This window comes from Mytilus galloprovincialis, chromosome 7 (assembly GCF_965363235.1).
Source record: "Mytilus galloprovincialis chromosome 7, xbMytGall1.hap1.1, whole genome shotgun sequence".
In the NCBI taxonomy this organism is placed as follows: Eukaryota; Metazoa; Mollusca; class Bivalvia; order Mytilida; family Mytilidae; genus Mytilus; species Mytilus galloprovincialis.
The window spans coordinates 59,248,231-59,275,359 of NC_134844.1; the positions used below are offsets into that span (position 1 = coordinate 59,248,231).

At 32.2% G+C, this 27,129-nt stretch overlaps 1 long non-coding RNA gene across 1 annotated transcript; it reads left to right on the plus strand.

The window, feature by feature from the left end:
* Positions 1 to 2,064: 2,064 nt before the first annotated feature.
* LOC143083392 (uncharacterized) lies at positions 2,065 to 23,320 on the plus strand. The gene is made up of 3 exons (XR_012980684.1): positions 2,065 to 2,157; positions 19,150 to 19,298; positions 21,035 to 23,320. It is a non-coding gene; the product is annotated as an uncharacterized LOC143083392 (long non-coding RNA).
* The last annotated feature ends 3,809 nt before the right edge of the window (positions 23,321 to 27,129 follow it).

Consider the following 27,129-nt stretch of genomic DNA (forward strand, 5'->3'; position numbering starts at 1 on the left):
TTATCGTCCTGAACATGCATGAAATATTTGACCATAAGCTAGCTTGCATTACACTTATTCCGAAAATGTACACTGCTTTTGTACTTGTGTTTTATCAAAGTGAGTAATATAATAACCAATAACATTACACGAAACAAAAAATACTACAACAGATGTCAATTTTGACAATACATGTCTCTTTATAGATGCTCGAAGTCACAATATAGGAGCATTCCAAATGCAAATTGTAAACAAGGATTAAAGACATTTGTGTCTCTAACTAAATGTTATCTTTGCCTTATCGTTTCACAATTTTTCCAAAGTTTTCCATATCACCTTCACAACTGATGCATCAGGGCTTTTAAAGAAATGATCGTATATACTGCCGTTGTTTATCCGAATACCAATTACCTATTAATATGTTTTTTGTCTGTGTATACTGTATAACAGTACTGTTTAGTCCCTTCTTGGTAATATGCTTTTTGTAAGGCTCAATATTTTTCATCCCGCCAATGTGTTGTTTTCCTATTTTTTTTTGAGGTATTTTTGTTTGCTTTATATTTTGTTTATGTACTTTTTCTATAAAATGTATTTATGTCATTTTCTATTTTTTTTTTTGAAATATTTATTTGACTTTTTTATTGATTAAGATCATAAAAAAAGAGTGGACTGCTTCATCCCAAATTTTGATAATTTTCTTTATTATATCTGTTTGTTTTGCTCACAAAAGATTATCAATATAATGGAAATATGTGCGACTGTCAAACAATGGAGATGTTCAACTAGCTCTAAAAAATGAAACTAATTTTAAATCATCCTTTTCGATATGAGGACATGCATGACATGCTTATAAAAAGTCAAGAATATGACAAATGATTTCCGTTCGTTTAATGTGTTTGAGCTTATTATTTTGTCATTTGATAGGAGTGTTTCCTTTTGACATTCTCGTGGAGTCAGTTGTTTTTGGTATTTTACTTTTTTTTTAAACTTGGTAAATTACTGTCATCTTACTTTAGGGAATTCTCCTGCATACATATGCAATACGACCAATGCCAAATTTAGAGAAGATCTGTTTACCCTTTAAGAGCACCTACTTTTTGTTGGGTTTGTGTTGCTGATTCGTCATATTTCGGTTTACAACTGTGAACTATTGTTGTGATTTTGTCGATTTTTTGTTTCTTTGCCATTGCATTGTCAATATGAAAAGAAGATATGGTATAATTGCCAATGAGACAACTCTCCACAAAAGACCAAATATGATACAGAAATTAACAGCTCAAGGTCACCGGGCAACCTTTAATAATGAGCAAAGCCCATACCGCATAGTCAGCTATAAAAGGCACCGAAATGACAATGTAAAACAATTCAAACGAGAAAACTATGTGTACAAAAGTCTCTTTGATTTCTTTCTCCTGTCCCTTATAAATGTTATGATATCTTACCTCTAACAAAGACCTACATCTCGCAGGCAACTAAACACACAGAACTTTATGGTTCTTATTAATATTCGTCTAAAATTTACCAAAAAATGAAGTATTTTTGTTTTATTATTAAGTACTAGTATTCTTACTCAATATACATATTCATGATTTGTTTGAGACAATAATGATATCAAAGACCACAAAACGTATTCATGATTAACTTTTATGTATAAAACAAATATTGCTAAAGGAAAAACAGTATCGTTTGTATTTTTGGTAGAAATTAGGACAAGAAAAAATAAAACCCTTTAACATTTCCAAAGATTTGTTAATAGGAAAGAAATAAAACAACGGAAGTCAGAGGAACATTCAAAACGGAGAGTCCCTTGAGTATGGAATGACAAAATCCAAAATCTCAAACACGTAAAATGAATCGATAACAACTGCAATATGATTGTTTACCTTAATTATGAAAACATGTGATCATATTAGGCTCTTACGACAAGCATAATGTTACAGTACAAGGTTTCTTCTTTTGAATGATATAAAATATAAGTATGTGTTCGATGGGGCGATTAAGGTAATAAAAACGAAATCACCGCATCATATCGTACTTTAGTACTTATGTAAACATAAATTTGAAACTCCCGGCAATTATAAGTTGATAAAATCAGTCAAGTGTCGTCAGTTATTAACAACTGTCACGTGAATTTACCTTCCTTGTAAACAAAGCTGGATTGAACATTTCAAATTAAAGGTAATTTTTATATTTTAATCGATTTATATTAAGAAAGGTTTTGCGATGTTTCATTCTATAGAAATTACTAAAACATTCAACTTATAAAGTTAATTATTTCAACTTTCGTTCTAGTGTAAAATATTTGCCCTCGTTACACACCTTTATGTGTAGTTTAAATTGATAATACACTTTTAAAATGCTTTATTTATCATGAACGATCTCATTTTAAATTTTATTCGATATTAAGATCGATATGTTTTACGATGCTTTTATCGTATTTTATATAACTATTACAAAAACTATCAACTTATAAAGATAAACATTTAAACTTTCGTTCTACATGTTCTAATGTAAAATATTTGCACTAATTACACATGAAATTTCATAAAAGAAAATGGCCTATGCACTTTTAATTTCTAAAGGTCAAAATATAAGGATGTGCGGCATTTTCAACATGTATTTGCCTCTAACTCTGAGAGTTTTAAATTATACTACCATTATGTACTACCACTCCCTTCACTTTGAGTCTTCCCCATATTTCAAGGTGGTCGCAATTGATGTTAATACATGTATACACTGGTAATTTTCCAAATAATGTCTCTTAGAGATGAAACATAAATATCATATGTTGAAACCAGTACGTTAACATAATTAAATATTTATGAATATTATATAAAAAAAAAAAAAACGTAAAATCACAAAAATACTGAACTCCGAGGAAACTCAAAACGGAAAGACCTTATGCATTTTCAAATGTAGAATATGGTGGATCGAACCTGGTTTAATAAAGCTAAATCTCTGACTTGTATGACGGTCGCAATAAATTATATTATGTTTACAACGATGCATGAACAAGACATACATGTACATAATATGTCAAATTGTCAAAATAGGGGTACAGCAATAATCACTGTGTCACAATCTCAAAAAGAACAAAACCAGAAATATTTCTCCCCAAAAGAGGCGTAATTGAAAAATAACTGTATTTACAATGTAAAACTTATACTAGCATTTATTCGAATATAAAAACAGTTTTTTCTAACAACATTAACTATTTATCAGAACCATAGACTAAAAGGGTCCGTGTATATCTGCGTCCAATCGTTTTTCGTTTTGAAATATCAAAAACAAAAAACAAAAAACGAAAGTGTTTTCATTTTTCTTTTTTGATTTCTTAAAAACCAAAATGAAAAACAAAAGTGTTGTTTTTCGTTTTTGATTTCACAAAACAAAAAACGAAAAAAAGTATTTTCATTTTTTCAATTTTGATTTCTCAAAAACTAAAATCGAAAAATGAAAGTGTTTTCATTTTTCATTTTTGATTTCACAAAAACAAAACACGAAAAACGAAAGTGTATTCAATTTATCTTTCCCCCCCACACTGTTTAATTGTCATTCAAAAAATGACAATGTTGTCATTTGTCATTCATTTAAAGGTCGTTAAAGTATACATGCACAGCGGTTGTCAGATCAATACTACTTTAATCGAAGATAATGTCGACGGATGCAAAAGTCTTTAGCAATCGGAACAATAAGGGTGCGTGATCTTTACTTTTAAGTTCGGAGAGGTTAATTTAAGATGATAATACAGAAGCGTAACTAGCTTCTTTTACAATTAAAGCAAACTATATATTTTTGGCGAGGGAAGGGCTCAAGGACCCCAGTAGAACTGGGAAAAATGATACAAAATCTTTCAGACCCTTTTTTAATCTAAAGCACAAGTTTTGTTTTATCTATTTTATTATGTTCTGGTCTCGGAGCAAAATATATAGATACAGTGTAAGACTTTTAGTATTTACATGTATGAACAATATCAGAAGACATACAAAAATGTATGTAGGATGAAGAAAAAAATAATGTAATCCACAAAGTCAAGTGTGTGGCTATTGTTAGTTTAAACATATTTATTAATAGTGGATTGGAAATTTTCTTCCCGGAACGGGGATCGAACCAGGAACTTATGTTTTGTAGTCCGATGCACTAACCTATGTTACTTTTGTATAATGAGGATCAATGGTCTAGTTCCTCGTTGAAGACCCTCCAGCTCCTTTCAAGATGAAGAACAGGAATAAAAGCCCTGTTCATTAATAATTTGTATTTTTTCTATATATTGTGTGCGATTTTGTCCCGTGTACATTTACTCCACATCTCTTTATTTTCTATTTAAGACCTGGACACGGCTCAGTGCTAGTTTAGCCCTCCAATGTTAAAGGTCATATGTTTTTATTTAAATTATTTGATGCCGTGGGATTGGGATTTTTAGCTTTAATGTAAACCATGTCCGGTTTTTAACTTGTATTTACAGCAAAGATAGCCAGTTTTGTGTTCTGTAATACACTGTAACAGTTTAATTTTACATGTCCGGTAGCATCGTAACTTCTCAAAACATCTTCCGAACAATATCTGGACATCGGTGTCGTGGGCATGTACATGCCAAACCACACCTGAACGTTCTTTAGTCTTTGTAGATCTATTCCAACTTGAAGTCTTTTTGAGTCTACGGCAAGCAGAACATGATATTTTATACCATTGAATATTGAAGCCATAGTCATGCAGATCGATTACTTGATTGGTGTTCTATTAACGTAGCCGCAGAACAAAAACGCGAGAGCTACTTTTGAATATTTCTACAATTTTAAGTAGTTTTCCACTCACAAACACAATAATATTTTCAACATTTATTAAAATATTTTTTTTTTACACTTTTTTGCTTTTATGTTGTTTTAAAATATCAATTTGACTTGAATTTGGAATCCCGCTAACATGTTTAACCCCTCCACATTTAAAACGTATGTGCCTGTCCCAAGTCAGGAGCCTGTAATTCAGAGGTTGTCGTTTGTTTATGTGTTACATTTTTGTTTTTCGTTCAATTTTTGTGCATAAATTAGGCCGTTAGTTTTCTTGTTTGAATTGTTTTACATTGTCATTTCGGGGCCTTTTATAACTGACTATGCGGTATGGGCTTTGCTCATTGTTGAAGGCCGTACGATGACCTATAGTTGATAATTTCTGTGTTATTTTGGTCTCTTGTGGAGAGTTGTCTCATTGACAATCATACCACATCTTCTTTTTTATATTTATATGAGCATATTAAATAAACATGTATATACCAAGCTAAGTCAGTTTATATCTTGTTTTTTGTCTGACTATACAAAAGGCGAGGAGAGCTACTTTGATAGATCAGGTTGACTGATAAGCTGTCTATATAAAGTAATGGGACAATGCATGGCATTGAGACATCACCAAATCACCGTATGCAATACTCAAAAAGACATCCAGAGCTTACCATATAGTCATCAACTACCCACCAACAGGCCGTGAGCTTTGGTTAGCTCTTAACTCAAATCCAAGAGCACAGCAAAATGTCAAAATATTCTATTCAAACTGGGTGACCTGAGAGAAAAACATTGAAATGTTCCAAAGAAATACACACACCCCTCAACTTTTAATAAGGAGATTTGGTATTAATGCAAATGAGTCAACTATCCCACAAAGTTCAAATGTAGTGGATGTAAGCAATTATATATAGGCAACCATATAATCTTCAACAATGAGAAAAAACATACGGTATTGTCGGTTACAATAGTCCATGAATTGAAAAATATGAAACAGTTCAATTGAGAAAAATAACGGCCTATTTTAAAACAACATGAATTACGAAAAACACATATAAAAGACATCAACAAACGACAACCATTGAACTACATGCTCCTGAGTTGGAGCAGACACATGCAATATATTGTGGCGTTTAACATGCTTGTTAGCAGCTTGGACAGTTTTGTTACAGCACAGCATAAGAACAAACTATACAAATCAGTGGAAAAGGGCTTAACGCATGAGATCGATATAAAACAGAAGAAAAAAAAAAGGTCTAACAAAAACACATACCGAATGTGGAAGGATATTTTTACCTCGTTTTCAAACAATCAAAGTACTGAAGTACTGAACATCGAATGAATGCAAGTTCTTTTGGAATGTCACAAGCACTTGTCTCAGAAAAAAATCACATCTCTATACCTGAAAGTGAAGTTAATGTACAAATAATTTTTTTTGGAAACTCAGTACACATATTCTTTATCATATGATCTTTTTTAATTTTAATGCCAAATATAGAGTTCTGACCCTCAATTCCACGGTCCACTAGACATGGAAAATGATAGTGCGAGTGGGACATTTATGTACTATGGACACATTCTTATTCAGACCCTTTATTAAAGAAGTCAGTAAATTTACTACAGATAATACTACATTTGTAAATTAGACGAACTAATCTAATTAAAAGGTATATCTCTGATTTCGTTATACTTATGTGTATGAGAAAATTAATATATATGTAGGACTCTAAAGTGCGATGGGGACGCTAAAGTACGATGGTCTCGCTAAAGTGCGATGGTATACGCTAAAGTGCGATGCTTCCAAACGCTAAAGTGCAATGGTCCGCAAAAGTATAATAGACGTTAGAAACGTAGTTGGATTATGACGTTAACAGTCGTTTATACAAACTAAAAATGAACATGACGGAAGATAGATTATGAATATTTGATTAACAAATTTTACACCAAATGTCCATTACTTACTAGTAATTTATTTAATTTAACCGTGTTCTTTGTCGGCTAAATCACAAGGTTTATTTTTTTTTTCAAGTGCTGGAAGAAAGGACTACAGTCGACCAGTTTACTATATAAATACAAAACAGTATACGCATACTTATTCTGCTTCTATTTGAAGCAAACGGAAACATTCGAATCATTGTTTATGTGGCAGTTTACTTTGTGATCCCCGTTAAAATTCCGTCGATTTTTTAATGAAAAGTAACGTCGGTAAAATAAAAATACATGTTTTCATGCGTGAATTATAAATTGTCTGCTAAGACATTAGTTCGAGTTGTACTGTGTAGGAAAATAAAACATGTATTTGTACTCGCTACGTAAAAAAAGGAGAAAGCTTGGCGAACATTGCATTTCTCTCATTTAGCCTGATTAAAGCTTATACAAATAAATGTTGCATATTCCGACAATGAACGTGCGAGTTTTGTATTTTTAATTTTCAATGACAAATGTAAGATATGTTGTAACATTAGTGTGAACGGCAATCTACACCAATTATCCAAATATTCTATACGCTTCGAATTGTTAAAAATTCATTTTACATGAAAAATGATATTTTCCAAAACATAAGTTACCTTAATAGCAATTAGTACATGGTCGGACTTGTTAATTTAGAAACAATCACTTCAGCCTACCGGTAAATTGTAAAGCCTATCACATATGTTAAACCTTAGCATAATGATATTATCTTTTACAAAAAGAGTTTTTAAACGTCGCTGTTTTTATACTTAGAATTTTATCCTTTGGACCATCGCAATTTAGCGTGATACACCATCGTACTTTACCGAACAAACAACCATCGCACTTTAGCGTGAGACACCATCGTACTTTAGCGAACAAACAACCATCTCACTTTAGCGTGATACACCGTCGTTCTTTAGCGTAGACCATCGCACTTTAGCGTGACCATCGCACTTTAGAGTACCATCGCACTTTAGAGTCCTACACATATATTAATTTTAATAAGATTGTTGAACGAACGCGTTCAATCTTAGGATTTTATTCTTGTCAATTTTTCCGAGCAGAGCGAGTCGAAAACAATTAAATAGACGTCTTTCAAGCCAAAGTTAATATGTTTGCTATACACACATATGTTTTATTAAACTTGGTAATCAATGATTAATCAATAATGCAGTCCTAGATAATAAAAAATCATAAAATATTTGGTCAAGTAATCAAAAAATCACACAAAAAAACAGTAGTTGTCGTTTGTTGATATCGTTCTCGCTTCTCGTTTTTTTAGCTCACCTGGCCCGAAGGGTCAAGTGGGCTTTTCTCATATCTTGGCGTCCGTCGTCCGTCGTCGTCCGTCGTCGAAACTTTTACAAAAAACTTCTCCTCTGAAACTACTGAGCCAAATTCAACCAAACTTGGCCACCATCATCATTGGGGTATCTAGTATAAAAAAAAAAATTGTGTCCGGTGACCTGGCCAACTAACCAAGATGGTCGCCATGGCTAAAAATAGAACATAGGAGTAAAATGTAGCTTATATCTCAGAAACCAAAGCATTAAGAGCAAATCTGACATGGGGTAAAATTGTTTATTAGGTCATTATCTATCTGCCCTGAAATTTTCAGATGAATCAGACAACCTGTTGTTAGGTTGCTGCCCCTGAATTGGTAATTTTAAGAAAATTTTGCATCTTTTGGTTATTATCTTGAATATTATTATATATAGAGATAAACTGTAAACTACAATAATGTACAGCAAAGTAAGACCTACAAATATGTCAACATGACCAAAATGGTCAATTGACCCCTTAAGGAGTTATTGCCCTTTATAGTAAATTTTAACAATTTTCATAAATTTGTACATTTTTACAAAATATTTTCCACTGAAAAAAGTAAAATCACAAAAATACTGAACTCAGAGGACAATCAATTCGGAAAGTCCATAATCACATGGCAAAATCAAATAACAAAACGCATCAAAAATGAATGGACAAGAACTGTCATATTCCTGACTTGGTACAGGCATTTTCAAATGTAGAAAATGGTGGATTGAACCTGGTTTTATAGCTAGCTAAACCTCTCACTTGTATGACAGTCGCATCAAATTCCATTATATTGTAACCGATGCGTGAACAAAACAAACAGACACAATAGGTACAAATGTCAAAAATAGGGGTACAGCAGTCAACATTGTGTTATCATCTTAATCACTATAAAAACAACAAATGTAACGAAGAAGCACAAAAAGGCATACATCAAATTAACATCCTCATTTTGATTATATTATACGATTTTATTTGTCTATGTAAAATGCACCCATCAAGGAAGGAGGGTTTTGAGTACTGGTGAAAATTGCGCGTTTGAAATTCGCACAGGTAGACATGAAATAATTTTGTCGTTCAAAGTATGACGGGATGCATAAATACAGTCACGCAAAATAGATATAACAAAAACTGGCTTAACAGTTAAAGTAATAATAATTAATAAAATAATAGTGCGGTTCAAAGTATGACGGGATACATAAGTACAGAGGCACGTCAAATGTATATCACAAAAACAGTGGGTTAACAGTAAAAGTAATATTAATAAATAAAATAATTTTGTCATTCAAGGTATGACAAGATACATAGGTACAGAGTCACATCATGAAATAATTTTGTCGTTCAAAGTATGATGGGATACATCAGCACAGAGTTACGTCAAAAGGATATCTAAAAAAACAGACTTAACAGTAAAAGTTATATTAATAAAGACAAATAAAAGAATAATATAACACGTTATTAAGATGATAAACAACGTCAGTACGCAAAATCTATACTTTAAGACCATCGTGTATTATTTGTGAAGTTGATACGGAATATTTATCAACAAGTTCTGGGTACCTTCCGATGAACTTTTTTAGAAAAAGGACGAGACGTTCTTTGACATACCCCTGGTTCATCAACTTTCTGCTCAGACACTGGTGACGTTTTACAAAGTCTGAGTAGGAGCTGCAAGCTCTAGAATACCGAATAAGTTGGGAAATGTATATTCCATATGCAGGTGAAGTTGGTATATTGCTACTAAGGTGGGGGAAATTGATAATTTCAAAATCAAAATCGTCTCGTTTGTCATAGATTCTGGTACTAAGATGACCGTGTATGTCAAATTCGAGGTATAAGTCTAAAAATGAGGCGGAGGAAGCCGTGTCTGTTGTCTCTTTAATTTCTAGTTCTGGTGGATATATTAATGGAACCCAATCAGAAAAGTTCGGATTGTTAATGGAAAGAACAAACTACTATGCTAAGTTCATTATAGATAGAGATAATTGTAAGCATCAACAATGTTTAGTAAAGTAAGATCTACGAACACATCACCATCACCAAAACACATAGACCAAGGTGAGCGACACAGGCTCTTTATAGCCTCTGGTTATATATATAGTTTAGACCTTTGGTTTTCCCGTTTGAATGGTTTTACACTAGTCATTTTGGGGGATCCTTATAACTTGCTATTCGGTGTGAGCCAAGGATTTGTGTTGAAGAGGGTACTTTAACCTATAATAGTTTCCTTCTACACACTGTGACTTGAATGGAGAGTTGTCTCATTGGCACTCATACCACATCTTCTTATATCTATATATTATTTCGATATTTTTAATTGGGGTCTGGAGCTGGCATGTCAGTTACTGCTAGTAGTCCTTTGGTAATTTATGAATCATATTCATTTTGTGTAGTTTCTTTTGTTTACTATTTTGTCATCGGACTCGGATTTCTTTTAAACTGAGTTTTTCTGTGCATATTGTTGTGTGTTTATTTATTCTACATGAGCTAGATATAGTTGTAAAGCGGGAGGGTTGAGATCTCACAAAGCATGTTTAGCCCCGCCGTATTTTTGCGCCTGTCCCAAGACAGGAGACTCTGATCTTTGTTAGTTTTTTTATGTTTTTTTTTTTATTTAAGTTAAGTGTGACGTCCATTTTCACATAACTAGTATATATTTTTATTTAGAGACCAGCTGAAGCCTGCCTCTGGTTGCGGGATTTTCTCGTTGTGTTGAAGACTCATTGGTGGCCTGCGGCTGTGCTCTTCGGTTAGGCTGTTGTTTCTTTGACACATTTTTTATTTCCATTTTCAATTTTATTGATTGATCAATTGATTGATTGATTGATTGATTGATTGATCATTTTACTACAAGCAAAAGTCATGATCCTTTGAGAATCCTTTATTTGTATTGTAGTGTTAATTTCACCTATGAAACTCTACATTAATTTTTTGTCTTAAGGTCAAGTAACAGTAAATGAACGCCGTCTAGCGGATTCCGCGAAATATTGCGACGTTTTGTACGAATTACGTCCCTTTGACCAGATTTTGCAATGTTAAAATTGCAGCCGGCGACTTTTCGATGGGACAATGTCAACGGTAAATTTGACGGAAAGTATGTTACTTCTAGGAGAATGAACTTGTTTTTCTAAAACTAAAAATTGAAAATGAATATGAAAACAGTCCTGAAGACGATCTTCAAAATGAAAATCAGGACGTAGGGTGGTAGAGTTTGTATATCTGCCGACCAGTTAATCAAGTGTGAAAACTGCTGCTCACTAATATTTTTACATAATTGTGATGAGAAAAAACAGTGTGGTCTCGGAAGTATTCTATGTGTAGTATGTCAAAACTGTCCTTATAAAAACCCTATATTCACTGGGAAAAGACATCGTCTAGCAGAAAATAAGCAGAAGGGGTGCAAGTTTGGGACATTGTATTACCCCCCTTTCGAAAATTCCTGCATCCGCCACTGAATACTAAAGTCAAAACTTAGTATGATTGTACGGTAAGACTATCTATCTCCCATATTTTGAAAATTATCACACTTGTCGGAACAAGTAAAAATATTTTCAAATTAGAGAAAAGGAAATGAACCACATAAACTAATACTGGTCATAAATTCGCCGCTGCTGTCAGTCAGTCATGGATGGCACTAAACTATAATACACTTAAATTAATTAACCTTGTTCACGGTTGGAACAATTGTTTAATATGCATGCACAGTTTTTAGACTATACCAAATTAAAAATAAGCAAAAATGATGTTTCACGATCATTAATCCATCGCTACATTTTGTAATCTAACGTTTTTTTTTGTAATGGTGCTTTCTTTCACGTCCGCAATTTCGATGTTAAAAATAGAACACAAATCTTAAAATAGATACATGTATAAATAGTCATGGTATGGTTTGAAGATTTATACAGGGCTTAGTATCCTAATAGTATTGATTCGTATGGTTGTCTCCTCAAAGGAAATTGTTATATATATATATATGGGTAAAAATTAACCGAATAAAAAAATGTACCCTAGCTGAAAGTAGCTTCTCAGATATACAATAGAACTGTTCTCAATTCTATTTCACTCATAAAACTTGAAGGTTGAGAACGAGATTATATCAATCACCTCTATATCATAGTACTACTATATACACCGACTGAAAAATATGCACAGTGTCACAGACTTTCAGTACCCAAAGTTAAATGTAAATCCCGTAAGTTGTCAGTACTTCAATAAGACAGCAACCAGACAACAACACAAGGTCAAAAGAAAATTAAAAAGGAAAAGACATCTTATGATATGCATTTGACGGGGGTGGGGGTGCAGGGATCCTGATTCCGAAATCCCGGACTTAAAAACATGAAATCCCGAGGTCCCGAATTTATAGAAATTTCAATCCCGCCATACCGAAATTCGAAAAAAGAATAGCCGGATCCATAAAGGATCAATCCCGAAATCCCGTGCTTAAAAACACCCGATCCCGGAGTCCCGTTTAAGGTCCCCCTCATTTGTGTAGATGGACTAAATAACAAAACACAATATTACCATTCATGTCTCAACCTATATTTGGTTTCCTCGGAAATATTTTTACACGATGTATTTTCTGGAAAATACACTGTACTACAAAGACCGTGCAATGTCTTGAGAGAAAGCGAAATTCAGAGAGAGAAGCACATTAATTTATTGTCACACATAATTAGATCTCAAAGGGAGTTGCAGAATAACGGATACCGGCTAATGTCAAAATTGAACAAAAACGTTTGCAAAATTATAAAGAATAACAACGGAAAATAAAATAATTATTTTATATAATAGTGTAGACCATGTACAGAATTAAGAAATCATGTAATGATAGAAGAATTTTACAAAATCGTTATTTGAAGATTTTACAGAATAAGCGTTATATTTAAAGATAAAGAACATTAAGGTCCACACTTCATATTGACCCTTAAAAATCGTTGGAATATCTCGGTGTTGCTGGTCAGTAATGAATAAAAAATCACTGATCAATTTAAAGGTTGTTGTAAGTGATGCAATATATTCTTATCTTCCTGTTACCCTTATGTAACTTCCAGTTTTATTAAAGTTTACATGGATCAAAGCCTTAGTTTAATTTACTTTCCTAAAATTACTACCCCCCCCCCCCCGCCCTTTATTTGTCGCTTGTTGTGTACCATGTACTGATTCTATATATAATTCGAGCATACATATGTACACTTATGGAACAATAAACATTTAGTAAACTTTTTAAAACGTTTTTGTAGACTTGTAAACAATAAATTTTATACAGAACAAAAAAGATATTAACAAAGATGTCAGTTTGTCTGCGTGTTTTACTAGTTAACTTGAAGATGTATAAATAACCACACGACACTCTTTCAAGAATTTGTAGAATCATTGATATAATGTTTGTTTATATATGCTATGTTAAGCAGCAGTATATGGACAGAACACGTTCTGTCGTGATAAAGTACCAAAACACAAGCTATTACATGTTACGCTGCTAAATAAACCGGTTTTTTTTCAAAAGTGGCCAAATCATATATCGGAACGGAGAAAAGGTGTAAACAGATGACTTACAAGATAGTCGAAGAGATTTATGAATTGGTTACCCAAAAATGACAAAGTTCAACTATCATTAGAGCAAATATTGATAAAGATCAAAACCCTGATAATGAACATACATCACATTTTTTACAACGTATAATTTCTCTTTAAAATGTTCCATAAAAGAGGGTCTGATTGGGGTTTACGGAATACAGAATAATGGGCAAAAATTGCAGAATAAAATTCAAAAAAGAAAGAAAAAGAAAAAGTGTATAATGGGGTGCTAAAATATAAAGAATAAAGAATATTGGTAATACTAAATAAAAATTTATGATAATTATCCAGACTCTTATGATAAAAAAAGAATCTATCAATGCGAAACGCATAATCATCGTGCATAATCAACACGAAGAACGTTGGAAATTATTAGCATGATAACTTGACGTTATGTAATAAAAATTACGACGTCACGAATTTTGATGGTTTTTTTTCCAAAATGTTGGGTTTGCGTCGCTTCTACAGGGAAAACGAAGTCGGTGACCATATTTTTTTTTAATATCATCTTATTCGTAAGACAAAGAGGAAAAAAATATTAATTGAAAAAAAAAATTCTATGGAGCGGTTCTCGTGATTTATACCAGAAACCGAAAATTGTAGAAGAAAAATATAGATTTACCCTATATATTCAATGTAATTTAGTACCCTCTCGGACCATTTTTAAAAAAGGATTTTTCTTGAAAACAAAGTCGGTGACATATACTTTTTTTTACATTTTCTGATATATATTTTCAATATCTAATTGAGTTCTAAATTTTAAAAAAATCTATGGACTAGTTTATTTACTGATCCTTGACCTTAATATTAAATTTCTTTGTAAACTCTAAAATTACCGTCTGATTATAATAAGACACGCAAGAATAAAAAAAATTATTTGGCCTTCAATGTCTCAACCTTTTTTAATGTGAGTAACTTCATTGTTCAGTTAGATTTCGATTTTGATATTGTTTTTGCAAGTTTCCATAATAGATTTCCGGTAATTGTTCTGCATAAAACCCTATGGGAAAGCACATTGACTTAATTTTCCAAACGGTTATTGGAACCCAATGATTTGGCAAGGTGTTGCAACCTGTAATGTAAAGAAGTTACAGCCAATTGAATTGAGTGTGTAGGCAAAGGTAGCATATCCTAGGTTAGCTTGCTTTTATTATTAGGTTAAGTAAGCTACACTCCTTTAAGAGTAGACTAGTTCGACAGATAACCAATCAATCTGTCTGTAGGACTAGGCTCCTTCTACAGGAGGGTGGTATACCTAGTTACTTCATAGTTCAGCTAACAAACAAGCGATCCAAAGATATTTCCTTTGTCTACACACTCAATGTAATCGGCTGTAATGAAACTGCGGAGTTTTTGAGACCAGGCTCGAGCAGCCAGTCGGTAGCAGCCAGTTTTCAAATATATAAACACAAATATTGCATAAGACTCAAACTGACTTCGTTATTTGTTATACCACTGTCCCAGGTTAGGGGGAGGGTTGTGATCCCGCTAACATGTTTAACCCCGCCACATTATTTATGTATGTGCCTGTCCCAAGTCAGGAGCCTGTAATTCAGTGGTTGTCGTTTGTTTATGTGTTACATATTTGTTTTTCGTTCATTTTTTTTTACATAAATAAGGCAGTTAGTTTTCTCGTTTGAATTGTTTTAAATTGTCTTATCGGGGCCTTTTATAGCTTACTATGCGGTATGGACTTTGCTCATTGTTGAAGGCTGTACGGTGATCTATAGTTGTTAATGTGTGTGTCATTTTGGTCTTTTGTGGATAGTTTGTCTCATTGGAAATCATACCACATCTTCTTTTTTATATATTCAAATGTTTTTATTAATATATAACCACTATATCATCAGTTTTTAATATATAATTAAGCAGTCAAAGACACTATTCAATGAATTTTAACATTTCATTTCTGGTTCATTAAAGAATTGAATGCTTTTTTTTTTTTGTTACTTCATTGAGGTGTAAAGCGTTGACCGAAATACATTTTGTATGAAACGCAGAAGCGCTTCATTCTGAAAATGTGCGCACGGTCAACGCTTTTACAACCCTATGAAGTTACAAAAAGAAGCATTCAATATTTATAATTACATTTTTTAGCTAGGATCATGAAAACACGATTTTTATCAAGTTTTTATTAAATTCACCTTTGCACTTTATTATGTAATGCAATTGCGTAAGGAATAACATGAGATGTGCAGTTAGCCAATCAGAAAAACGAATTATAATGAACCATACATCTGATGTAATTATTAGTTATATAAAGGCAAAATCAATGGCTTTCGATATATTACACACCGTACTGTCCGCTTTACATTTTAAATAGTCAACACTTTGAGTGTTTATAGAATCGTAAATAATTATGATTTTTTTAATGATGGCAAAATTGCACTATTTGGTGAAAAAGCTTTCCTTATTATCGCCATCCTGTCAAATAGTTCATGAAAAGTAATAATAATTCTGCATTAAAAGAAAAGAAATTTGCACTCGTGCTTTAACTTTTTTTTGCCACACAAAACTGTTTTTACAAAACATTCTACCTCTGAACTAGTGGATTTCGCTTAAATATGACTGGACAAAAGGTTTATTTTTTGTATTCAAAGTATGGTGGGCAAGTAAATTATTTATTAGCTTCAAAAAGATTGATCCGTGCTATAAATTAACTTGTAATTTTGATCAAGTAGGCTCTAGATTTCTAGCTTACGTTCTCACTTAGTGCAGATAAAAGTATTGCCGCAGAAATTTTTTATTAACTGTCCGGTAAGGGTTAGGTAGGGTATACGACCTCAACTTTAGACCTACTTTAGAAAAAAAAACTAAGCAGAACAACACTCTGGATTTTCTACTGTAGACCCCAGCTACCCAGCTTCCCTTTGCACCTAGTGAGGACAATTTTTATTACATTTTCGGTAAGGGTGGGGTGTTCGACCCCAACTTTGGACCTATTTTTCAAAAAATATAAGCTAAACAGCAACCTTGATTTTTTTCTCCAGCAGACTTCAGCTACCCAGCTCCCTTTCACACATTGTGCGGACAGAAGTATTTCCGTAGAAATTTGTTTATTAACATTTATGTAATGATGGGGTAGGGTGGGTAACTGAGGTCCACTTGAAAAAAATTTGCAGGGACTCCAATGTGGTCTGGTCTATGCAGAACAATTACCGGAAATCTATGGTAGTTTGGAAAATAATAGTCTTTTTTATAATGTGATATGTAAAATGTTGGCAAATAATGAAAGCACGCTTCTCAATTAATAGACATAGAAATAAAGAGAAACCGTATGATAACCAATAACAATCTTCCAGAGACAAACTTACGTTCATTAAGGCAACTAGTATGATGGTCTGGATTCGGGGTTCTTAATTTCTGTATTCTTTGATATTTTAGGCCATATTTCTCTATTCTTTATACTTTTTGACAAGTATTCTCTTATCATTACATTTTAACACCATTATTCTAGTTATTTTATTTATTTCTTAGTCCATTATCTCTATTATTTATATATTTTGTCCACTATTCTCAATTCCATAATCCCCCATCAACGGCATCTAGTTAATGTCACCTTAATAGTCTTCACAAATAAGCAAAATTAACACCTTATAGGCTCTAATGGCAAACCAATTGAAGGCTTTAATATCCCAGTTTGATTGTGAAATTGCGGAAATTTTTTAAATTTGATCAAGCAAGATACATTACGTCCTCGTAGTTCGTAAAATACTGGCAGATGGACCTTGATCATCAATTCTAATAATCTTGGATCGACCTTTCTAAACTTAAAAGTAATAAAGTTCACGCACCCATATTGTTCCGATTGTTAAAGACTTTTGCATCCGTCGACATTATTTTCGATTAAAGTAGTATTGATCTGACAACCGCTGTGCATGTATACTTTAACGACCTTTAAATGAATGACAAATGACAACATTGTCATTTTTGGAATGACAATTAAACAGTGTGGGGAAAGATAAATTGAATTCACTTTCGTTTTTCGTTTTTTGTTTTTGTGAAATCAAAAATGAAAAATGAAAACACTTTCACTTTTTCGATTTCAGTTTTTGAGAATCAAAAATGAAAAATGAAAATACTTTTGTTTTTCGATTTTTGTTTTGTGAAATCAAAACTGAAAAACGAAAACACTTTTGTTTTTCATTTTGGTTTTTAAGAAATCAAAAACAAAAAATGAAAACACTTTCGTTTTTTGTTTTTGTTTATGATATTTCAAAACGAAAAACGAATGGACGCAGATATACACTGACCTAAAAGAAATCACTTCATAACTTTTCTTTTACATTATATTTTATGCCCCTACCTTTTTTTTTGCTCAAATTAGATGTGCATTAACTAATTCAGCGTGTGTCATGCACTAATCTGTTTTATAGTTTGATCCAAGTCGACCGTCTCGGCAGTACTAAAATATTATTTATGAAATATGTGTCACTCGAAATTTAAGAGACAATCAATAAATCAGATTTCTTTTCGTCATCTGTGTAGTCTTTGATGGATAATATTCTGAGTGTAATCAAACTTGCATATATTTGATGTTTAAGGTAGATGGGGTGTCTAAATTATTATTCAAAGAATGTTTTAATAATTTGCCAAAATGTAGTTTATATAATTTGCCAAAATGTAGTTTATATAATGCTGAAAAAAAAAAAAAAAAAAAAAAAAAAAAAAGGATCACCAGGCTTATTTTCACCCTACAGGTTTTTCAAAATTGACAGATTTTGTATAGATTATGCATGAAAAACCCAATTTTCTGTCATAAAACTACACCATAGAATTTTGAGATAAAATATGAAAAGAAAGCTTTAATAGTATGTTTTCAGATAATAAAAAGACAAAATGGGGTCACTGGACCCGTTTTCTAGCTACAAAATAAAATAGGTAAATTCCTAACACATTCTACTGTAAAAAGTATCTTTATCTGAATTATCCGCTCTTACATTTGAGATGCCTCCCCAATATATGATAAAGTTTGAAAAAAAATTATCAAACTAACATTTTCTGGGTTTTTTTTAAATACAACCATAAATATGATAAAAAATGTCATTTCCTAAATTGAAATGAAAATTCTTGCACATGAATTACCTACTACTCTCAAAATTTGCACATTCTATAAAAGATCTAGACCGATTTTTTTTGGTATTTCAAAATCCATGTTGGAGGAAGTCACCCTATCTTACTTGCAAGGTTGGAGTTTGGAGTTTAAGACTATTTGAAACGTTTTGATTTGTTTTTAGGTGCAGAAATCCAAAAATTTCTTTTATTAGGAATCTTTCATAATTGAAAAAAAGATTGAAAAAATAAAAGAACATATATTGAAATTTTAAATCCAAACTAAGTAAAGGTTTTTTGTAGCTACAAACATATACTAGTAGACTATAACAAATACTTCGATAAAACAGTGATTTTGGATTGAAGTTTTAGTATTTGCTTAAAATCAATTCTGAATCAAAGATAAGGTAATACCGAAGTCGTTCAGGAACAAAATTGTGGATTCATTTCTTATTTGGTGTTTGCAGGCATTTTTGCATATGCATTTATTTTATAGAATGAAGTCTGAAATGCAACACAGCAAATTACGAGGAAAAGGTGGCTGACGAATCCAGGAAGCAGTTCAACTAGCACATCACTGCCATTACTCAGCTTGAAGGCTCTTCTGAACATTTGAATGTCTTTTCTATGTACTGTTTACCAAAAGTAAAATTTGATTTAAATTCCGTTTTATCTCTAAGTATTCTTATACAAAGCTGTAAGTGCTTCTAACTACCACGCCCCCCTTTTACCCCTATGAAAACATGTTTTTAACGTTTGTAACAAAGCTTATAAAATATGTGGGGCATATTTTCAACATTTATATGACCTGAACTTCTAAGAGTTTAAACTTATACTAAAATTCTATACTACCCTTACCTTCATTTTTGGGCCTCCTAATAAAATAGAAATTAGTCGATACCATGTTTTTCTATACTGGTTACCTTCCCGAGTGATGTCTCTATGAGATAAAACACAGAGCTCATAAATGGGAACCAGTATGTTAAAAAAATGACATATCTATGAATATTATATACATGTATCTCCTCAAAAGATGCGTGGTTTGAGAAACAGTGGTATTTACAAAGTGTAACATACACTTCCTATCTTATCAAGAAATAGTATTGACATTTAATTAAATGGTCTTTTGAAAGTTTAAAACAAAAAATTATAACATAAATGTGAGTATACCAGATTCACTGACAGGAAATGTTAGAATTTGATAGAGGCTTTAACAATGTCTCTTGGACAATGTATATATACGTTTTGGCAAAAAATTGTATCGACAAGTATTATGTATTTCGATGTGTACTAATCGCGTCCTTTTAATATCAGATTCATTACTGTATTGCATTATATTTCGGTTTATGACCAAACTCAGTAAAGACGCGTCATTTGGGTGATACATTTTACTATACCTACCATTATCTACATGATATATTTTTATATATTATTATAAATAATCAAAGTTTTCTAAATGTTCTACCGAAATTTACCTAAAGAAACTAACTTTAAATAAATTTAACATAAAAAAAAAACAGTAAATGTCCTTTTCTTGATTTATACATTTCAATTTCTAAATAGAAACTTTAAACAACATTTAACTTTTGATCACTGTTTCAAGTACACCTAGTCTAAGGATAAAACACACAAATGACTTCCAATACCTGTGGGGTTGTCTCCCATACTCCAGGTCTACCCTCTTTTGTTTAACGAGCAAAAATATACTAGATTTGAACATCAGTTAACCATATTGATGTGCCTCATTTTTTTATATAGCTTTTAAATTGTCAAATACTTGTGTGAAGAAAAAATCCTGCTTAATAGTCTGATAATACAAGAGAAATAGTAAAAGATTATTCAGTTAAAATGAAAATTCACTTTCTGGAAACCTTCAAAGGGGAATAATGTTTAGAAAATTTCAAGTATAAAGTAAAATCACAAAAAATACTGAACTCCGAGGAAAATAAAATATATTTCATGGTTTGGGTTTAATTTCACAATTATTCGTGAAAATCAAAATATTATCTTAAATCTTACAAGTGTCTTTGCAAATATGAACTTGTAAAACAAGAATTATAAAGCATACCTTACTTTAAAGATTAACTATAAACATGTTATATATGCAATATTTGTCTTCTAAATGATAAAACATATATGAAATATAGCAAACAGTTTTACAAAATGTATTAGCGTACTTAATTTTTTTTTTTTTTTTTTTTATAAAGTTTAAAGCAAAAAATTCTCCACTCAAAGACTTGAGATGCAGAACCTTTGATCGTCTGTATTGTTGATATAATGCCAATTATATCCCCCACCATAAAACCTCCACAAATGCTTGTTTTATTTTAGGCAATATAAACGAAATCTAATGTAGTATTTAGACAATGTATTTTTTGTAGATTAACATATACAAAAATGACTGGAAGATCTATGAAAACATGCGACTCATTGAATTTTTACAAATATCTTTGCCAGAAGATCGGATCTGAAGAAGACGTGAGAATAAGGAGACTGGCTTTCGTTATTCGTGACATTGGACGAAATGCTACATTTATAACTAGTGGAAGTAAAGGTGAAGGACTCAATTTAAACGGCAGTGATTTAGATCTAATGGTAATTGATCGTTGTGCTCAGGTGTATGAATCCGAAGAAGAAGTTGTAACTGAAGGCAGGGGGCTACCGTTCATGATGTATACTGAAGACACACCACCTTGCTTTACACAATTATATCTTCTAACCTATCATCGAAATCAAACAATTGCTAGCCTTTCTGTGTCACTTTTAAATATGTTAGATACAAATCATCTGGGATATGCATTATCAAGTGAACTTTATAAGCTATCTTATTTGTCAAATGCATATAGGCCTTCCAAAATCCATGGACCGTGTATATCAGATGAATTTGATCAACAAGATGTTGCATTTTGCCTTAAATGCGACACATGGATATGCCAAGCAAAACCATGGGTAAGTAGACCTCGTGCAACTTGGCCTTCACCTGATCTCATTTCCAAAATAATATCGTGTGGTGTGTTATTTGTTCCGATAGGCTACAAAGGATCTATACACGAAAACGTTCAATGGCGAATTTCTTTTTCAGTTGCGGAAAAATTTCTTGTATTTTCCTTTAGCCATACCCAATTACTATGTTATGCTTTGTTGAAAATCTTACTGAAAGAAGTAATAGAGAAACATGAGGATTTGAAAGATTTATTGTGTTCATATTTTTTAAAAACGCTAATGTTTTGGATTTTAGAAGAAACAGACCCATATTTATGGAGACCAGATAATTTGATACCATGTTTTAAGGCATGTTTACAAAGACTGCTCTACTGTGTAAGATACTCAATATTGTCACATTATTTTATTCCTGATAATAATTTGTTCCTTTCACGATTCAGTAATTTTAACGCAAAAACATTGACCACCATACTCAAGAATTTACATGGACAAGGAATTAATAGTTTTGTATTTTCTGAAACCCTAAAAGATTATCAAAACCAGCAAAATGACCAGTGCAACGAAATTACTGAATCATTGATAAGCAAAAACATCGGATTTTTACAACATTTTATGCCAACATATGTGCATATTCTTAATTCTGGTAAAGTTGGAAGCTTTTCAAGACTGTTGTATAATTGTCTTCACCACTTGCCAACTCGGATATCGAAGGGGTTATTCGCTTTACAAATATCAGCCGCATTTAAAGTTGTTCCCGCAAAAACACACCAATCATACAGTTCAACAAACAAACACCGTTACTTAATTTACAAAAATGATCTAAGTCATTTACTAATCGGTTTACATTCAGATGCAATAACTGGACTGCTGATGTTAGCTTCTTTCTTCTATGCTGCCGGAAATTACTTAGCCACATTAACTGTATTAACATATACAACGGGGAAATACACAGATGACACAATCTATCTTAGAGTTTTCAATAATAGCTACCTTCCTGATAATACCAAACAGCATGTTGTGAAACTGATGAATAAAGAATCACTTCCTACAATTTTAAGATTATCAGCAACTCGTTGCTTTGAAATTGACCATAAATCCGCAATAGTTCCACAAGAATTACAAGAAGATGTTTCACGCGACAGTACTATTTTTCACCCGTTACCTTATGCACATTTCCTCCGCTTCTTGTGTTGCTACCATCTACATGACATTATAGCGAGCAGAGAGTCTTTAAAACAACTCGAACAGGTTCATAGGACAATTTTAGAAAGTTGCTCTTTTGTTTCACATCCTGATTCGTTGAATACTGTCATCATGTGTGGCATAGCTTACCAGTTATTAGGTGATAAACACACTGCTAGACGTGCTTTTCAAGAAATAGCTGCGCATGATAAGAATAATGAAACAAGTGCAGCATCAAGGTTGTATTGTCTGTTCGAATTAAATACCAAATGATTGATTCTGGATGTAGCTTTGTTACTTTATTGTCGACGTTTAAAGAAATATGTAAACACATCATATCATGTTTTCCTTTACTCTATTTATCACAAATCATTGAAATATCCCAAAATCATGCGTTTTCCTAGATAAATTTCCTAGTATATTTCTGACTTGAAATTACATTTGTTTGAATATTATTTTCTCATTTTGTGTATCACATGTACATTTACCTTGTTCAACTATAAATAAAAGTTAAAAAAACATTAAACCTATTATAGAGTTTGCACCTTATGTTATAGATAATGCATATTTTAAGGTTTTTCATGTCGTAGAACACACCGAGGGGTGTCAGGATTGAGCAAATGAAAGACCGACCGGAGGGAGGTCTTTCTTTGAACAATCCTGACACCCCGAGGTGAGTTCTACGACAAGAAAAACCTTAAAATATGCATTATCTGACTTATATACCGTCAAAAAAATAATATTAATTTTATTAAGATTTGTAAAATTTAGTATCCTATTTTACCGACAACACTTAAGTGGGATATGTTATAGATAATGCTTATTTTAAGGTTTTCCTTGTCGTAGAACACACCGAGGGTTGTCAGGATCGATCAAACGAAAGACCGACCGTAGGGAGGTCTTTCTGTGAGAAATCCTGACACCCCGAGGTGTGTTCTACGACAAGAAAAACCTTAAGATATGCATTATTTGACTTATATACCGTCAAAAAAATATTATTTTTTATAAAGATTTGCAAAATTTAGTATCTTATATTACCGACAACACTTAAGTGGGATATTCCTTTCTAATGCGTTCAGGTTTTAATACGCCCTACGGCTCATTTAGAATGTGAAATAAAACTCACTAATTAATCTAGATATAAACCTTTTAAAAAATATTATCCATACACAATAAAAATATTACTGTAACTGCATGAAGTAAGACACAAATGTATTGTTTCCATTCGATAACGGTGTATGACAAATACAAGACACATTGTAAGTAATTTATTGTACCACTTGGAAAAGGGGGAGGGGTATGTTTTTTTTTCTATTTGTAATGTCATTTCTATCGCGGAAAAGTGGTTATTTTTTTAACAATTTTAATTGAATCGAATGAAAAATTCAGAAAGATTGTCTTTTGAATAGCAATACATTGTATTAACAGATAATCAGGATATAATTATATACCCTCCGCACCCGACCTTTTTCTGAGTTACGTTAATGTTATTCAATAGAATATAAGATTATCGTATTAGTTGAGCATTTGATAGAGTAAAAGGTATACATATATTTAAAAAAGTTAAGAACTGACATAAAGACGAATATAAATACATGTAGGTCACAGTATGAATTTCCTATTCAGCGTTTATCGTCCTGAACATGCATGAAATATTTGCCACTGGACGTTAAGCAAGCAACCAAAAATAAACCAACCTATTCAGTGTGACTCAATAAGATTTTCAAAATCTAACACACGAATATGTTAAATCTGGCTTTTATTTATGAAAGTCTATATTAAAATTCATCTCACACATATGATAATGTTTCTTTATTGTAGCGATAAATTAACAAAACTTCACGCGTTATTTGTTTCTAAAATTAAAATGCGAGCAATGAAGGTTTCTTTAACTTCTATCATCGATTGAACTTTAAAATATAGATTTCCAAATCGGCAACAAACTATCAGAAGAATGAAATTTTGAATAAATTATAGATTGGATTTTTATCAAGGAAAATAATGACCTCACACAGGTCATTATTTTATGCCTTTGAGCATATTTCATTGAAACATGGTATCGTCCGGGTTGATTCTGAAAAAGAATGACCTGTCGTTCTGAAAGAAAATAACTCCAATTAGGTATATAATCCTTTCTAATGCGTTCAGGTTTTAATACGCCCTGCGGCTCATTTAGATGTGAAATAAAACTCACTAAATAATTTAGATATAAACCTTTTAAAAATTATTATCCATACACAATAAAAATATTACTGTAACTGCATGAAATAAGACACAAATGTATTGTTACCATCCGATAACGGTGTATGACAAATACAAGACACATTGTCAGTAATTTATTGTACCACTTAGCTTATAGAAAAGGGGGATGGGTATGTTTTTTTTTTCTATTTGTTATGTTTTTCTATCTCGGAAAAGTGGTTATTTTTTTTAACAATTTTACTTGATTCGAATGAAAATTAAGAAAGATTGTATTTTGAATAGCAATACAATTTCATTAAAAGATAATCAGGATATAATTATATACCCCCAGTCCGCACCCGACCCTTTCGTGAGTTACGTTAATGTTATTCAATAGATTATCTTATTAGTTGATCATTTGATAAAGTAAAAGGTATACATAAATTTTAAAAAGTTAAAAACTGACACGAAGACGAATATAAATACATGTAGGTCACAGTATGATTTCCTATTCAGTGTGTATCGTTCTGAACATGCATGAACTATTTGCCACTGGACGTTAAGCAAGCAACCAAAAATCAATCAACCTATTCAGTTTGACTGAATAAGATTTTCAAAATCTTACACACGAATATGTTAAATCTGGATTTATTTTTTGAAAGTCTACATTAAAATTTATCTGACATATATGATAACGTTTCTTTATTGTAGCGATAAACTAACAAAACTTCACGTACTTTACGTTATTTGTTTCTAAAATTAAAATGCGGGACTACAATGACGGTTTCTTTTACACCTATCATCGATTGGACTTTAAAAAATAAATTTCCAAATCGGCAACAAAAAACTATTAGACGAAATAATTTTTGAAGTAAATCATAGGTTGCATGTTTATCAAGGAAAATAATGACCTCACACAGGTCATTATTTTATGCCTTTGAGCATATTTCAATGAAACATGGTATCGTCCGGGTTGATTCTGAAAAAGAATGACCTGTCGTTCTGAAAGAAAATAACTCCATATAGGTATATAAAGTCACTGAACAAACATATATTTGAATTTTTACCATATAAACAGTTAACATATGTGTAAATAATCAAACGTTTACCCCTCTTGTTTCCCGAAGTTTATTTTTACATTGCTTAGATTTTTGCACTTCATGTATGACACATCAAAATAGCTTAAACATGTAAAAGAATTAGACACTCGTCGTTATAATCATTAAAACGTTTGATCTCACCTGGCCCACAGGGCCAAGTGAGCTTTTCTCATCACTTTGCGTCCGTCGTCCGTCGTCGTCGTCGTCCGGCGTCGTCTGTTAACTTTTACAAGAATCTTCTCCTCTGAAACTACTGGGCCAAATGAAAACAAACTTAGCCACAATCATTATTGGGGTAACTTGTTTAAAAAATATGTGGCTTGACCCGGCCAACCAACCAAGATGGCCGCCATGGCTAAAAATAGAACATAGGGGTAAAATGCATTTTTTGGCTTATAACTCAAAAACCAAAGCATTTAGAGCAAATCTGACATGGAGTAAAATTATTTATGAGGTCAATACCTATCTGCCCTGAAATTTTCAGATGAATCGGACAACCCGTTGTTGATTTGCTGCCCCTGAATTGGTAATTTTAAGAAAATTTTGCTGTTTTTGGTTATTACTTTGAATATTATTATAGATAGAGATAAACTGTACACTGCAATAATGTTCAGCATAGTAAGATTTACAAATAAGTCAACATAACCGAAATGGTCAGTTGACCTCTTTAGGAGTTATTGCCCTTTATAGTCAATTTTTAAAAAAAATTCGTAAATCTTAGTTATCTTTTACAAAAATATTCTCCTCTGAAACTACTGGGCCAAATTAATCCAAACTGTGCCACAATCATCTTTGAGGTATCTAGTTTAAAAAATGTGTGGCTTGACTCAGCCAAGCAACCAGGATGGCCGCCATGGCTAAAAATAGAACAATGGGGTAAAATGCAGTTTTTGGCTTATAATTCAAAAACCAAAGCATTTAGGGCAAATCTGACATGGAGTAAAATTGTTTATCAGGTCAACATCTATCTGCCCTCAAATTTTCAGATGAATCGGACATTCCGTTGTTGGGTTACTGCCCCTGAATTGGTAACTTTAGGAAAATTTTGCTGTTTTTGGTTATTTCCTTGA